The sequence below is a fragment of the Scyliorhinus torazame genome, chromosome 5 (assembly GCF_047496885.1).
Source record: "Scyliorhinus torazame isolate Kashiwa2021f chromosome 5, sScyTor2.1, whole genome shotgun sequence".
Lineage (NCBI taxonomy): Eukaryota > Metazoa > Chordata > Chondrichthyes > Carcharhiniformes > Scyliorhinidae > Scyliorhinus > Scyliorhinus torazame.
The window spans coordinates 70241319-70257543 of NC_092711.1; the positions used below are offsets into that span (position 1 = coordinate 70241319).

The 16225-nt window shown below is 46.8% G+C and overlaps 1 long non-coding RNA gene across 4 annotated transcripts; it reads left to right on the forward strand.

Annotated features, from left to right (window-relative positions):
• The first annotated feature begins 327 nt into the window (after positions 1-327).
• Positions 328-16077, forward strand: LOC140418329 (uncharacterized). 4 transcript variants are annotated; one of them, XR_011944938.1, is made up of 3 exons: positions 343-419; positions 1160-1262; positions 11227-16077. It is a non-coding gene; the product is annotated as an uncharacterized lncRNA (long non-coding RNA). The 4 variants fall into 4 exon arrangements; XR_011944939.1 differs by having other exon boundaries at positions 1160-1258; XR_011944940.1 differs by lacking the exon at positions 1160-1262 and having other exon boundaries at positions 328-419.
• Positions 16078-16225: the final 148 nt, after the last annotated feature.

The window sequence follows — 16225 nt, forward strand, 5'->3', positions numbered from 1 at the left end:
TTCATATAATTATCTTCTCCACAACACCAATATTAAGTGAGACATAGCGTACAAGAGTAATGTCCAGAATTTTCTGTTGATGAAAGATTGCAGATCTGAAACTCCTCTCTCTCCACTGATGCTGCCAGAGCTGTTGAGTATTTCCAACATTTTCTGTTTTCATTAAAAGATCAGGCAGGTGATATTTGAGCTGTATAAATGTGTCTATCTCCAGCATGCGCCACTTCACAATGCCCGGGAAGTGATTGGCGGCAGCTCCGGACCAATAGAGAGAGGGGGCGGGTTGGAGGACCGACCGAGAGCGGAAGATTGGTCTTCCAACCAATCAAAGTGAATGAGGGGCGGAGCCGTTGTGATTGAAGCATGCGCAGTGTAGGTAATAGCGATGGAGAAGAGCTGTGTTTTCAGATCTGAAATCTGTGAGAGGCATTTAACTATATGGAGGGAGCGAGAGACCGCGGGGTTGGGCGGAAACGTTGTGTAAAGTTGTTGCAATCGCAAACCTCGGAAATGTTTACGGGACCCCGTTTGTACCGACCAGAGCTGCAGCTCCTCAGTTCGGCTCGGGTTAACGGCCGCCATCTTTATTGGATGTGCATTAGGGCGCATGCGCGTTTGTCATCTTTGTGGGGGGAGGAGCTTGTTCCCCATTGTTCAGAATGGAGACAACTTGTCCATCAAACTGGATTAGTCTTTGAGTCCCGGTATCTTATTGATGATGCAAAGCGGTGGCAGAGATGGAAAGAAAAGGAATAAAATCCTGCTCTCCGGATTTCACTGTCTTATTAGACATTCTGTCCCATGTGTCCAAAGCTCTGCGGCGCTGTTCAGCCACATGAAGACCCAGGGCAGAAACTCGCAATCCTGAGTCAACATCATCCTCAAATCAGGGGACTGCTGAGGACAAGAGGGACAGTGTGCAGCCGGGGGGGGGGGGGGGGGGGGATGGCATGAGCTATCATCCTGGACCAGGGAGCAGGAGGGGAGAATGTAGTGAATTTCTATCCTGGACAGATGGTGATTAATTTTGTAAACTCCTTTTACAGGGGTTTAGTAGGGGAGGATTTACACACAGCAAACTCAGACCAGGAGAAACGTTTATCTTTCCTGAATTTCATTTCTAGACTGATGGTGATGCCTTTGTAAACTTCTTTCACAGAGACTTAGGGATTCGCAGACAGGAAACTCACAACCAATCCTCACATCAAATTCTAGCAGCACCATTCGAGTTATCAGGACCTGGAGTTTATCGATCTTTGTGTGTGAGCATTGAGTTCAGATCATTATCACTCACTGTGTAAAATTTCTTCCTCATATCTCCCCAGTAGATCTTGCTCACGATCATAAATCTGTGTCCCATAATCCTTTTACAATCTGCTAATGAATAGCTTTTCTTTATCTTTTGCCGGGTTTGCTGTTGTCATGTTGTCATTTCCGGTGCCTGCGTCGCTGCCGGGTGGTCCGTCCAGATTTCACTCCATCTTTGTGTATTTGTCGTGGTTGAATCAGTTTGGACCAGTCTATTTTCAGATCCAGTTCACAATTGAAATAAACTCTTCCAAAATTAATTGATTTGTATCCAGGTCTGGGATGGATCCCAACAATTTTTTTACAAATGCCACATAATAATAATCCTTGTTATTGCCACATTCTTTATTATTAGCACGGCAATGCAGTTACTGTGAAAATCCCCTGGTTGCCACACTATGGCCCCTGTCTGGTACACTGAGCGGGAATTCAGAATGTCCAATTCACCTGAAGAGCACATGTTTCGGGACTGTGGGAGGAAACCGGAGCACTGGAGGAAACCCACACAGACACAGGGAGAACGTACAAACTCCGCACAGACAGTGACACAAGCCGGGAATCAAACCTGTGTCCCTGCCGCTGTTAAGCAACAGTGCTAACCACTGGGCTACCGTGATGCCCATCGTCTCAGTTAGGGGCATAGACATTCAGCAGTACCACCAATGTACCTGCCAATGACCCACTGACCACCACCTTTCTCCCATTAGTATCCACAACGATCCTGGTGACCGAAAGAGGAATCTGTTTATTGATTAAAATTGCAGCACCTCGAGCCCTTCGTCAAAGCCCGAGTGAAACACTTTGCTCACCCCTCCGCAGTCTGCTCTATTTTTTTAAATATCGATTTAGAGTACCCAATTATTATTTTTTCCAATTAACGGGCAATTTAGTGCGGCCAATCCACCTAACCTGCACATCTTTGGGCTGTGGGGGAGAAGCCCACGCAGACACGGTGAGAATGCGCAAACTCCACACAGACAGTGATGTGGGGCCGGGTTCGCACCTGGGACCTTGGTGCTGTGGGATAGCAATGCTAACCACTGCGCTACTGTGCAGCCCTGGTCTGATCTCGAACCCACAAGTTCACTGGAACACTCTCACTCGAGTCGAGTTTGTGTGTATCGTTTTTTTTTCAGTCACACTCATCTTGAAAATATTTTCCTACAGACAAACATTTCTTCTTCTACATTCACAGGCCAATGATATTCAGGTCCTGATGAATGGAGTGACTCTGTTAAATCTTTGATGTGAATTCGATTTGAGTTTCCATCTATAAATGCTTCCCTTGTAATATCCTGTAAAAGGAGTTTACAAAAGTCATCACTAGAGGCAGGTACGGTGGCTCAGTGGTTAGCCGAGGACCCGGGTTAGATCCCAGCCCCAGGTCACTGTCCATATGGAGTTTGCACATTGTCCCCGTGTCTGTGTGGGTCTCACCCCCACAATCCAAAAAGATGTGCAGTGTAGGTGAATTGGCTTCGCTAAAATGACACCTGAATTGGGGGAAAAAAATGAATTGGATACTCTTTTTGAAAAATATATTTTTATTCTCCTTTATCATATTTTCTTCCAAATTTACACCCACCAACAATAAACAATAAGCAGTAACGAAGACACTATCAATCCCCAAATCAACAATAACAATCTCATCCTCCCACCAAACCCCCAAACAGCATCCCGCATGTTAGAGAACAAAAAGGAATTAGGAATCACCCATAGTCACCATTATCACATACAGTCCCCCTCCTCCCAACACCCCCCGCCCCCCTCCATAATGTTCGATGTTATCCAATTCTTGAAAGTGCATAATGAATAATGCCCATGAATTGTAGAACCCCACCATCCTTCCCCTCAGTTCAAACTTAACATTCTCAAGAGTCAGGAATTGCAGCAGTCCCCCCGCCACGGCACAGGGTGGAGAGGTTGATCTCAACCCCAACAGGATCCGCTTTCGGGGATCAATGAGGCGAAGGCTACAACAGCTGCATCCGCACCCGTTTCCAACCTGGCTGGTCTGACACCCCGAATATGGCCTCCCGAGGGCCCGGGTCCAGTTTCACGTGCACCACTTTAGAGATTACCCTAAAAACCTCCTTCCAGTAATCCTCCAGCTTTGGTCAGGATACCAAAACATATGAATGTGATTTCCCCCTTCCCCTCCCCCCCCGCAACATTCACACACATCTTCTACCCCCTCAAACAGCCAGCTCATCCTCGCCCTCATGAGGTGCACTCTGTATACCACCTTCAGCTGTATCAGCCCCAACGTCATGCACGAGGTGGAGGCGTTCACCCTCCGGAGCACCTCACACCAGAAACCCTCCTCCATACCCTCTCCCAAGTCTTCCTCCCACTTTGCTTTGATCTCTTCCAGTGGTGCCTTCTCCTCTTCCAAAATAGCCCCGTAAACCGCCGACACTACCCCCTTCTCCAGTCCCCCTGTCGTCAGCACCTCTTCTAGCAATGTGGAGGCCGGCTCCACCTGGAAGCTCTGTATCTTGTTCCTGCCAAAATCGCGAACCTGCATGTATCTAAACATTTCCCCCTGCTCCAGCCATACTTTGCTCCCAGCTCCTTCAATCCTGAAAACCGACCCCCAAGAAACAAATCTTTTAGTGTCTTAATCCCCTTCTCCTCCCATTTCTGAAAATTTCCATCCCACTTCCCTGGCTCAAATCTATGGTTCCCCCAAATCGGCATTACCCTTGACCCTGCCCCCAACCCGAAGTGTTGGCGAAACTGCTTCCAAATTCTCAATGAAGCTATTATTACCGGACTCCCTGAGTATTTCCCGGGGGCCATCGGGAGCAACGCTGTTGTTAGCGCCTTCAATCCCGACCCCCTACACAAACTTTCCTCCATTCTGACCCACTGGGAATCAACCCCTCAGACCCAGCTCCGTACCTTCTCCACATTCGCCGGCCAGTAATAATACATCAGGTTCGGAAGACCCAAACCCCCTGCCTGCCTTCCCCGCAGTAGCAGCATCTTTCTAACTCTGGCCACCTTCCCTCCCCATATGAACGAGGTAATTATTCCTTAAAACTCTCCAAAAATAGCTTTAGCAGGAAAATCGGCAGGCATGTAAAATAAACAGAAATCGCGGCAACTCGTTCATTTTAACCGCCTGTACCTGACCCTCCAGTGACAGAACCCCCCCCCCCCCCCCCAATCCCGAGCAACCTGCACCCCCAGATATCTAAAGTGAGACCCTGCCTTACGGAATGCCAACCCCCCCACCCCTGCCCACACCCCCGGCCGAAACACCACAAAATACTCACTCTTTAGATTTAATTTGTACCCCAAGAAAGACCCAAACACCCGAAGCAGCTCCAATATTCCCCCTCTTGACACGCTCGGTTCCGACACATATAATAACAAGTCATCGGCATACAAGGGCACCCAATGCTCTATTCACCCCCCCTGCACAATCCCTTTCCACACCCCCAAATCTCTTAACGCGATGGCCAACGGCGATTTTGCAATGGCCAACGGCTCAGTCGCAAGTGCAAACAGCAGGAGGACATAGGACATCGCTGCCTAGTCCCACGGTGGAGAGAAAAGGATCTCGAGCTGATGTTTGTTGTGCGGACACTGGCCCCGGCTCCTTCTACAGTAGCTTTACCCAGTCCACAAATCGTGGACCAATCCCAAACCGCTCCAGAATTGCTATCAAGTGTCCCCATTCTACTCGGTCAAACGCTTTCTCGGCGTCCACTGCCACATCCACCTCTGTTTCCTTCCCCTCCGCCGGTGCCATAACCACGTTCAATAGCCTCCTAACGTTTGAAAAGAGCTGCTTCCCTCTCACAAACCCCGTCTGATCTTCACCTATCACCTTCAGGAGGCACTCCTCCTGCCTACCTGCCAGTACCTTCGCTAATACCTTTGAGTTCACGTTTAAAAGTGATATGGGCCTATACAACCCACACTCCGTCAGATCCTTATCTTTTTTTAAAATCTAGAGTACCCAATTCATTTTTTCCAATTAAGGGGCAATTTAGCGTGTTCGATCCACCTACCCTGCACATCTTTGACTTGTGGGGGCGAAACCCACGCAAACACAGGGAGAATGTGCAAACTCCACACTGACAGTGACCCAGTGCCGAGATCGAATCATGGACCTCGGTGCCGTGAGACTGCAGTGCTACCACTGCGCCACCGTGCTGCCCTGGATCCTTATCTTTTTTAAGCAACAGGGAGATCTATGCCTGCCCCAAAGTTTGTGGTAACACCTCCTTGCATATCGCCTCCTCAAACATCCCCACCATCAGGGGTACCAGCTTATCCTTGAAGTTTTTATAATATTCCGCCGGAAACCCATCTGGCCCTGCCACCTTCCCTGACTGCATCCTCCCAATCGTATCTTTTATATCCTGCTCCACTATCACTCCTTCTAATGTCGCCCTGTCCCCCTCCCCTAACCTCCGGTACTCCAACCCATCTAGAAATTCCTGCATCTCCCGGTCTCCCCCAGGTGGCTCTGACCTGTACAACCTCTCATAGAATTCCTCAAAGACCTTGTTAATCTGATCCGGAGCCACCAACTTCCCTGCCCTGTCCCTCACCTGAACAATTTCCCTTGCCGCCGCCTCCCTCTGAAGCTGACCCGTTATATACGCCCTGCCATCTCTCCGTGCTCGTAAATTGCCCCCCTTGCTCGCCTCAGTTGGCGCACCACCTTCCTGGTAGATAGTCGGTCAAAGCTCGCCTGTAGTTCCTTCCTCTTTTTCAATTTCGCTGAGTCCGCATCTTCAGCATAACTCCTATCTACCTCCAACATCTCATCTATTACCCTCTGCCACTCCAACCTCTCCTCTTTCTCCACCCTGCGCCTTAAACAAGATCACCTCACCCCTCACCACCGCCTTTAGAACCTACCAGACAACTGCCTTTTACACCTCAGGAATTGGGTACTATAAATGTATTTTTTTTATTATAAAAAAAAACCCAAAAGCCATCACTGTCAGTCCAGGATAGAAATTCTGAACAGACAATTCGAGTTTCTCTCAAAATTTTTTACCAGTCCCACACACTCTCCCTCCTCCCTAGGCTGAAATCCAAACCCATCTCACCACCTGCACCATTTCTTTCCTCCACTCTCAGTTTTCTCCCTCCCTCTCCTCTGCCTGGGTTCAGTTCTGCAGCTCCTGTCTGCAGACTGACAATAAAATCAATGGGTCTTATTGGGGGTTTGGGGCCTCCAGCGGGTGTTTGTGAATCCTCCCCGCCCACATCCCAGGGTTTCCTTCCTTGCCAGAGATCAGAGTCCTCATTGATGATTTGAGCCCAAACTGGAACCACGCTAAATTGCTCAATTCGGAAAAAACAAATTTGTGAATGTTCGCGGCTCCACAAAGTGTTTCCCTCTCCTCTCACCCATCTCCTTAACAGGTTGACTCATTTATTTGACGAAAAGAATGGTTTCTGGTGGCATGGTGGTACAGCGGTTAGCATTGCTGGCTCACGGCGCCAAGGACCCGGCTTTGATCCCGGCCCCGGGTCACTGTCCGTGTGGAGTTTGCACATTCTCCCTGTACCTGCGTGGGTCTCACCCCCACAAACCAAAGATGTGCAGGGTAGGTGGATAAGGATGGATTCGCCAGGAGATGGCTGACATTTCAGGGGACATTAAATTAATAATGGACAGAGATATATGTCATGTGTTGTTACATGGTACAGATTGGATATATTATTTACGGTTCCGTAATACAGTAAATATTATTATTTCTCGTCTTGTAATATAAGACTATAGCTACGTTATAGATTTCCAGTCATCTCTTCCCTCAGAGGGTTGTTAGTCTTTGGATTTCTCTTCCACAGGGACCAGTTGTATAGAATCATAGAAGTTTACAGCATGCAAACAGGCCCTTCGGCCCAACCAGTCCATGCCGCCCAGTTTTTACCATTAAGCTAGTCCCAGTTGCCCGCTCTTGGCCCATAACCCTCTATACCCATCTTACCCATGTAACTATCTAAATGCTTTTTAAAAGACACAATTGTACCCGCCTCTACTACTGCCTCTGGCAGCCCATTCCAGACACTCACTACCCTCTGAGTGAAGAAGTTGCCCCTCTGGGCCCTTCTGAATCTCTCCCCTCTCACCTTAACCTATGCCCTCTAGTTTTAGACTCCCCTACCTTTGGGAAAAGATGTTGACTATCTACCTTATCTGTACCCCTCATTATTTTATAGACCTCTATAAGATCACCCCTAAGCCTCCTACGCTCCAGGGAAAAAAGTCCCAGTCTATCCAACCTCTCCTTATAACTCAAACCATCAAGTCCCGGCAACATCCTAGTAAATCTTTTCTGCACTCTTTCTAGTTTAATAATATCCTTTCTATAATAGGGTGACCAGAACTGCACACAGTATTCCAAGTATGGCCGTACCAATGTCTTGTACAACTTCAACAAGACGTCCCAACTCCTGTATTCAATGTTCTGACCAATGGAACCAAGCATGCCGAATGCCTTCTTCACCACCCTGTCCACCTGCGACTCCACCTTCAAGGAGCTATGAACCTGTACTCCTAGATCTCTTTGTTCTATAACTCTCCCCAACGCCATACCATTAACTGAGTAGGTCCTGGCCTGATTCGATCTGCCAAAATGCATCACCTCACATTTATCTAAATTAAACTCCATCTGCCATTCGTCGGCCCACTGGCCTAATTGATCAAGATCCCGTTGCAATCCTAGATAACCTTCTTCACTATCCACTGTGCCACCAATCTTGGTGTCATCTGCAAACTTACTAACCATGCCTCCTAAATTCTCATCCAAATCATTAACATAAATCACAAATAACAGTGGACCCAGCACCGATCCCTGAGGCACACCACTGGTCACAGGCCTCCAGTTTGAAAAACAACCCTCTACAACCACCCTCTGTCTTCTGTCGTCCAGCCAATTTTGAATCCAATTGGCAACCTCACCCTGGATCCCGTGAGCTTTAACCTTCTGCAACAACCTACCATGCGGTACCTTGTCAAAGGCTTTGCTAAAGTCCATGTAGACAACGTCTACTGCACTGCCCTCATCTACCTTCTTGGTCACCCCCTCAAAAAACTCAATCAAATTTGTGAGACATGATTTTCCACGCACAAAGCCATGCTGACTGCCCTGAATCAGTCCTTGCCTCTCTAAATGCTTGTAGATCCTGTCTCTCAGAATACCTTCTAGCAACTTACCTACTACAGACGTTAGGCTCACCGGTCTGTAGTTCCCAGGCTTTTCCCTGCTGCCCTTCTTAAACAAGGGCACAACATTCGCCACTCTCCAATATTCAGGCACCTCACCTGTGGCTGCCGATGATTCAAATATCTCTGTTAGGGGACCCGCAATTTCCTCCCTAGCCTCCCACAACATCCTGGGATACATTTCATCAGGTCCTGGGGATTTATCTACCTTGATGCGCTTTAAGACTTCCAGCACCTCCTCCTCTGTAATATGCACACTTCTCAAGACATCACTATTTATTTCCCTTAGTTTCCTAACATCCATGCCTTTCTCCACCGTGAATACCGATGAGAAATATTCATTCAGGATCTCACCCAACTCTTGTGGCTCTGCACATAGATGTCCTTGTTGATCCTTAAGAGGCCCTACTCTGTCCCTAGTTACTCTTTTCCCCTTTATGTATCTGTAGAATCTCTTTGGATTCTCCTTTGCATTATTTGCCAAAGCAATTTCATGTCCCCTTTTTGCCCTCCTGATTTCCCTCTTAACTCTATTTCGACAATCTCTATACTCTTCAAGGGATCCACTTGATCCCAGTTGCTTATGTACGTCATATGCCTCCTTCTTCTTTTTGACCAGAGTCTCAATATCTCGAGTCATCCAGGGTTCCCTACTTCTACCAGCCTTGCCCTTTACTCGAAAGGGAATGTGCTTACCCTGCATCCTGGTTAACACATTTTTAAAAGCCTCCCATTTACCAGCCGTCCCTTTGCCTGCCAACAGTCTCCCCCAATCTACCTCTGAAAGTTCCTGTCTGATACCATCAAAATTGGCCTTGCCCCAATTAAGAATTTTAACTCTTGGGCCAGACCTATCATTCTCCATAGCTATCTTAAAACTAATGGAGTTATGGTCACTTGTCCCAAAGTGATCCCTCACTAACACTTCTGTCACTTGCCCTTCCTTATTTCCCAAGACGAGGTCAAGTTTTGCCCCCTCTCTAGTCGGTCCATCCACATACTGAATGAGAAATTCCTCCTGAATACACTCAACAAATTTCCCTCCATCCAAGCCCCTAATGCTATGGCTGTCCCAGTCAATGTTGGGAAAGTTAAAGTCCCCTACTATTACCACCCTATTATTCTTGCAGCTATCTGTAATCTCCTTACATATTTGCTCCTCAATTTCCCGCTGACTATTTGGTGGCCTGTAGTACAGTCCTACCAAGGTGATCTCTCCCTTCTTATTTTTCAGTTCCACCCATATAGACTCAGTGGGCGAACCCTCGGATATATCCCCTCTAAGTACTGCCGGGATGTTCTCCCTAATCAAAAACGCCCCTCCCCCTCCTCTCTTACCTCCTGTTCTATCCTTTCTATAGCATCTGTACCCCGGAACATTGAGCTGCCAGTCCTGCCCCTCCCTTAGCCATGTTTCAGTCATAGCTATAATATCCCAGTCCCATGTGCCCGTCCATGCCCTGAGTTCATCCGCTTTGCCCGTCAGGCCCCTTGCATTGAAATAAATGCAGTTTAATGTAGACTTTCCTTGCTCTCTGCCCTGATTTCTCTGGTCATGCTTTACACACTCTCCCTTCCTGCCTTTTGTTTCTGTCCCCACTGACTTCCTACATCGGTTCCCATCCCCCTGCCACATTAGTTTAAACCCTCCCCAACTGCACTAGCAAACACACCCCCGAGAACATTGGTTCCGGTCCCACCCAGATGCAGACCGTCCGATTTGTACAGGTCCCACCTCCCCCAGAACCAGTCCCAATGTCCCAGGAATTTGAAACCCTCCCTCTTGCACCATCTCTCAAGCCACGTATTCATCCTAGCTATCCTGTCATTCCTACTCTGACTACCACGTGGCATTGGTAGCAATCCTGAGATTACTACCTTTGAGGTCCTACTTTTTAGTTTAACTCCTAACTCCCTAAATTCAGCTTGTATGACCTCATCCCGTTTTTTACCTATATCGTTGGTGCTTATATGCACCACGACAGCTGGCTGTTCACCCTCCCCCTCCAGAATGCCCTGCAGCCGCTCCGAGACATCCTTGACCCTTGCACCAGGGAGGCAACATACCAACCTGGATTCTCGTTTGCGTCCGCAGAAATGCCTGTCTATTCCTGGGGGATCTGGGGGATCATTGAATATATGGAAGCACAAGTTTGGCAGATATTTTATTGACAATGGAGTTGAGGGTTATGGGGAACAGGTAGGAAAATAGAGAGAAAGCTGAGATGAGGAGGGATTTTTTCACTCGAGGATGTGGTGAAGCTTTGGAATTCTCTACCCCAGAGGAATGTGAAGCCTCAGTCATCAGGTATGTTCAAGACAAATATTGATAGTTTTCTAGATATTGAAGATATCGAGGGATAGGGGTTCGTGTGGGAAATGGTGCTGAGGTAGATCGGCCAAGGATCTCATTGAATGGTTGAGCAGTCTCGGTGGGCCGAATGGCCTACTCTTGCTCCTATTCTAATCTCTGTGTCCTGGTCAGGAAGCAGTGAGCGGAGCTTGGATCTGTCGATCAACATGAATCAGCACCTTCAGGAGAATTGGGAGGGTGAATATTAGATACAGCAGAGTGAGAATGGAGGGAGATTGTGTGGGACGGAGATTTACAGCTTTTGGAGAATGAGAGAGGAAATAATGTTCCACAGGAACTAGAATTGTCCATTCTGAATTTCTATCCTGTACTAACTGATGACTTTTGTAAATTGTTTTCAAAGGATATTGGAAGAGGAGGAATTATAGACAGAAATCTCAAACATCACATCTCGATGTGACAAACTCACTCGATTCCTCCTTATCTGAATATCATCGGGCTCTGAACATCATCGGCGAGAAGGAGAAATGTTTGTCCGATCTGTCGGCTTCAAAAGATTTTAAATGTGAGCGTGACTGGAAAAGCACCAAGACCCACACAACACACACCCGAGTGAGAGTGTTCCAGTGAACTGACTGGAAACATCAGTGTGACTGGAAAAGCCCCGAGACCCACACAACACACACCCGAGTGAGAGAGTTCCAGTGAACTGACTGGAAACATCAGTGTGACCGGAAAAGCACCGAGACCCACACAACACACCCGAGTGAGTGTTCCAGTGAACTGACTGTGGAAAGAGCTTCAACTAGTTACACAGCCTGAAAAAACATCACGCCATTCACAGTGAGGAGAGACAGTGCACATGTTCTGTGTGTAGACAAGGCTTCCACTGACTGTCCAACCTTGAGAGACACGAGGAGACGCAAAACATGGAGAAACCGTGGAAATGTGGGGACTGTGGGAAGGGATTCAGAGTCCCATCTAAGCTGGAGATTCATCGACGCATTCACACTGGGGAGAGGCCGTTCACCTGCTTTCAGTGTGAGAAGGGATTCGCTCAGTTATCCATCCTGCAGACACACCAGCGAGTTCACACTGGGGAGAGGCCATTCACCTGCTCTCAGTGTGGGAATGGTTTCACTCGGTTATCCAGTCTGCAGACACACCAGCGAGTTCACACTGGGGAGAGGCCATTCCCCTGCTCTCAGTGCGGGAAAGGATTCACTCAGTCATCCGACCTGCAGAAACACCAACGGGTTCACACTGGGGAGAGGCCGTTCACCTGCTCTCAGTGTGGGAAGGGATTCACTTGGTTATCCAATCTGCAGAAACATCAGCGAGTTCACATTGGGGAGACGTCATTCACCTGTTCTCAGTGTGGGGAAAGATTCAGTGATTTATTCAGCCTGCAGACACACCAGCGAGTTCACACAGGGGAGAAGCCGTTCACCTGCTCTCAGTGTGGGAAGGGATTTATTGATTCATCCATCCTGCGGAAACACCAGCGAGTTCACACTGGGGAGAGACCGTTCACCTGCTCCCTCTGTGGGAGTGGATTCACACAGTTATCCAGTCTGCAGACACACCAGCGAGTTCACACTGGGGAGAGGCCATTCACTTGCTCTTAGTGTGGGAAGGGATTACATAGAAACATAGAAAATAGGAGTAGGATGAGACCATTTGGCCCTTCGCGCCTGCTCCGCCATTCATTATGATCATGGCTTATCATCCAACTTAATAGCTTAATCCCGATTTCCCCACTATGTCCTTTGATTCCCTTCGCTCTAAGTCTATACCTCACTGCTTCTTGAAAACATACAATGTATTGGCCTCAACTATTTCCTGTGGTAACAAATTCCACTGACTCACCACTCTCTGGTTGAAGAAATTTCTCCTCATCTCTGCCTAAATGGTCTACCCCATATCCTCAGACTGTGACCTCTGGTTCTGTACACTCCCGCCATCAGGAAAATCTTTCCTGCATCTACCTTATCAAGTCTTAGTAGAATATTATAGGATTATATGAGCTCGCCCCCATTCTTCTGAACTCCAGCGAATACAATTCTAACTGATTCAATCTCTTATCCGTCAGTCCCACCATCCCAGGAATCATCTGGTAAACCTTTGCTGCACTGCCTCGAGAGCAAGAACATCCTTCCTCAGATAAGGAGACCAAACTGCACACAACATTCTTATTGTACTTGAATCCGCTCGCAATGAAGGCTAGCATATCATTTGCCATCTTTCCCGCCTGCTGTTTACCTTCAGTGAAGTGCACGAGGATACCCAGATCTTGTTGCACATTGCCCTCGAAAATCAGTTGTTATTGTCACAAGTAGGTTTCAAATGAAGTTACTGTGAAAAGCCCCAAGTCGCCACATTCCGGCGCCTGTTAGGGGAGGCTGGTACAGGAATTGAACCATGCTGCTGGCCTGCCTTGGTCTGCTTTCAAAGCCAGCGATTTAGCCCTGTGCTAAATCAGCCCCTCCTAATTTATGACCATTCAGCTACGTCTACCTTCTCCTTCTTGCTACCAAACTGGATTACCTCGCATTTCTCCAAATTATACTGTATCTGCCATTCGTTTGCCCACTCACTCGACTTGTCCAAATCGCACTGATGGATCTCTGCATCCTCCTCACAGCTCACCCTCCCAAGCAACTTGTGTCATCTCCAAATTTGGAGATATTGCATTTTGTTCCCTCATCAAAATCGTTAATATATAAGGTGGCGAAGTGGTTAGCACTGCTGTCTCACGGAGCTGAGGACCAGTGTTCAATCCTGGCCCCAGGTCACTGTCCGTGTGGTGACATGTTCTCCAAGTGTCTGCGTGGGTGTCACCCCCATAACTCAAAGATGCTTTCCTCTGCGCGATTCTCTCGGTTTGCCTTCTGCAGTCACACCAGGGAGTTAATACTGGGGAGAGGCCGTTCACCTGCTCTCAATGTGCGAAGGGATTTTGTAATTCATCACACTTTCTGTGACACTAGCAAGTTCACAACTGATTACAGGGATTAGATTCTGCTTTTATTGTTTCTGTCCTCAATTACATCCAGGACTGCAATTTGTTCATTCTGTTGGTCAATGGGGATGGTCAGAGGGTATCTTTTTGCTGGACAGGCCGGTCTCATCGCTTCGTCTCCAGTGGTCTGATTTTCTCTGATCCTTCTTGCGAATATCTGGTTTCACATTTCACAAGGATCAAAGTGTGAAAGGGTGTTTGGAGGTTCGAAGATGTTTCATTTCCATTTCGGTTTGGAAACCCCCAAAATCATGCCACATTGCCATGAAGATGGGCTGTGGTGGTTACATGGTTCTTTTATTTAATTTATCTTGGTGCTTCTCACAGAAGAAAATTATTAGGGTATGAGGAGTAGGTTATCTGAGATACACTGGGAAACTACATTAAATAGTATTGTGGGAGACAGGCAATCACTAATATTGAAGGAATTATTACAGATTTATACGGGGATCGGTAAGCTCAGTTGGCTGGATGGCTGGTTTGTGCTGAGTGACACCAACAGCACAGGTTAAATTCCCATACCGGCTGAGGATAGCCATGGTCTGTGTCAGTATATATGCTCCACATGATCTTCCACCCACCCCACTACATCTCCCCCATCAGCATCTCCTTCTATTCCTTTCTCCCTCATGTATGTATCTAGCTTTACGTTCAATGTATTCCTGCTGTTCACCTCAACCACTCGCTGTGGTAACGAGTTCCACATTCTCACCACTCGCAGGGTAGAAGTTTCTACTGAAATTCCTATTGGATTATTGAATCCCTTCATAATCTTGAAAGACTTCCATTAGGTCACCATCGGTCTTCTCTTTTCCAGAAAAAAGCAGCCCCAGCCTTTCCCGAGTGTTAAATGCTCTCACTTCTGTATATTATGAATCTTTGTTGCACCTTATCCAGTGCCTCTATTTCCTTTTTCGAAATGGACATCACCAATGTTGACAGTGCTCCCAGTGTAATCTAACCATCGTTCTAATCAAGTTGGGCATTTCCACCGTGCTTTTCAATTCTATCCCTCTGGAATGGAACCCTATATATGGGCCCCACACTTTAGGAAAGTTGTGAAGTTCTTAGAGAAGGTGTAGAGGACATTTACGAGAATGGCACCAGAGATGAGGGACTCCAATTAGTTGGAGTGACTGGAGCAGCTGAATTTCTCTCCTGAGATCACAGCATCTGGAGGTTGGGGAATCGGGCCATTCAGCCCTTTGGGACCGTGTTGGCTCTCTGTGGAACAAGCCAGTCTGTCCATTTACGTCCTATCCCTGAATCCCTGTCGGTTTATTTCTCTCAGTGCCTGTCCAATTTCCGATTGAAATCCTTCCATCATCTCAGCATCTCCAACCTCATAGGCAGTAGGTTCCAGGTTGTTTCCACTCCCTTTACATGTACACAAGGCTGCTAGAGCACAGAGGAGTCTGTTTGGAAATTTTTCTCATGCCAGCTCTTTGTACAGCGACTCATTTAATCCCAGAGTTCGACTATTTTGTTTTCTTTTTCAGAATGCAACAAATTCCCTTATGGAAGTTACAGTCCAATGAGATTCCAGCACCATTTATAGACAGTGCATTCCGAATCACAACAACTCGCTGTATTTTACTACAAATAATTGTGTATATGGTGCACCTGGAGTTTCACAGAGGATTCAAAATGGTGTCAACGCCGTGGTTATTACACAAAATTAAGACTTAATCTTTATCAATGACTTTGGTGAGGACACCAAGTGTAATATATCCGGGTTTGCGGACAATTAGAACAAATGTACATTTCTATAAAACCTCTCACGACCACTGGACCTCCGAAAGTGTTTTGAAGCCAATGGAGTATTTTTTGAAATATATTCACTGTTGTAATGTAGGAAGTTGCAAGTACGCATATGTAATCACATTTAGTTTTAAAATTGATACTTTCATAGTGTATTCACGGTCATTAGTAACAAGGTCAAGGAAGCCCTTTTATACCTCGAACATGTGGCTTCCTGCAGCCATTGAACCTTCTGTACCTTTTCAATATTAACTATGTATTGATTTCATCGCAAAAAACAATAATTAAGTTTACGTTTATTCAGTGGTGAACATTAATTATCATTAGTGAATTGGTGTATTAGGTAATTATTTTGTAAAGACTAGATCTTTATTTTTAAAAATAACATCATCAACCAAAATGTTTCCAGAAACTGCAGAACTATCAGAATTTGTTTGAAAAAATAAATTACTTGATACTTTTGAGAAGTTACGAGATGTGGTGATAAGCCTGTATATATTACATGTATTCGGCAGTGTAACCTCCCATGAGGTGGTGTCAGATATCAGTCAGGTGACATCTGGCTACCAGCAGAAGGTTGTAAGGAGTACACAAGGACAGTCGTACATAAGGATAGTTA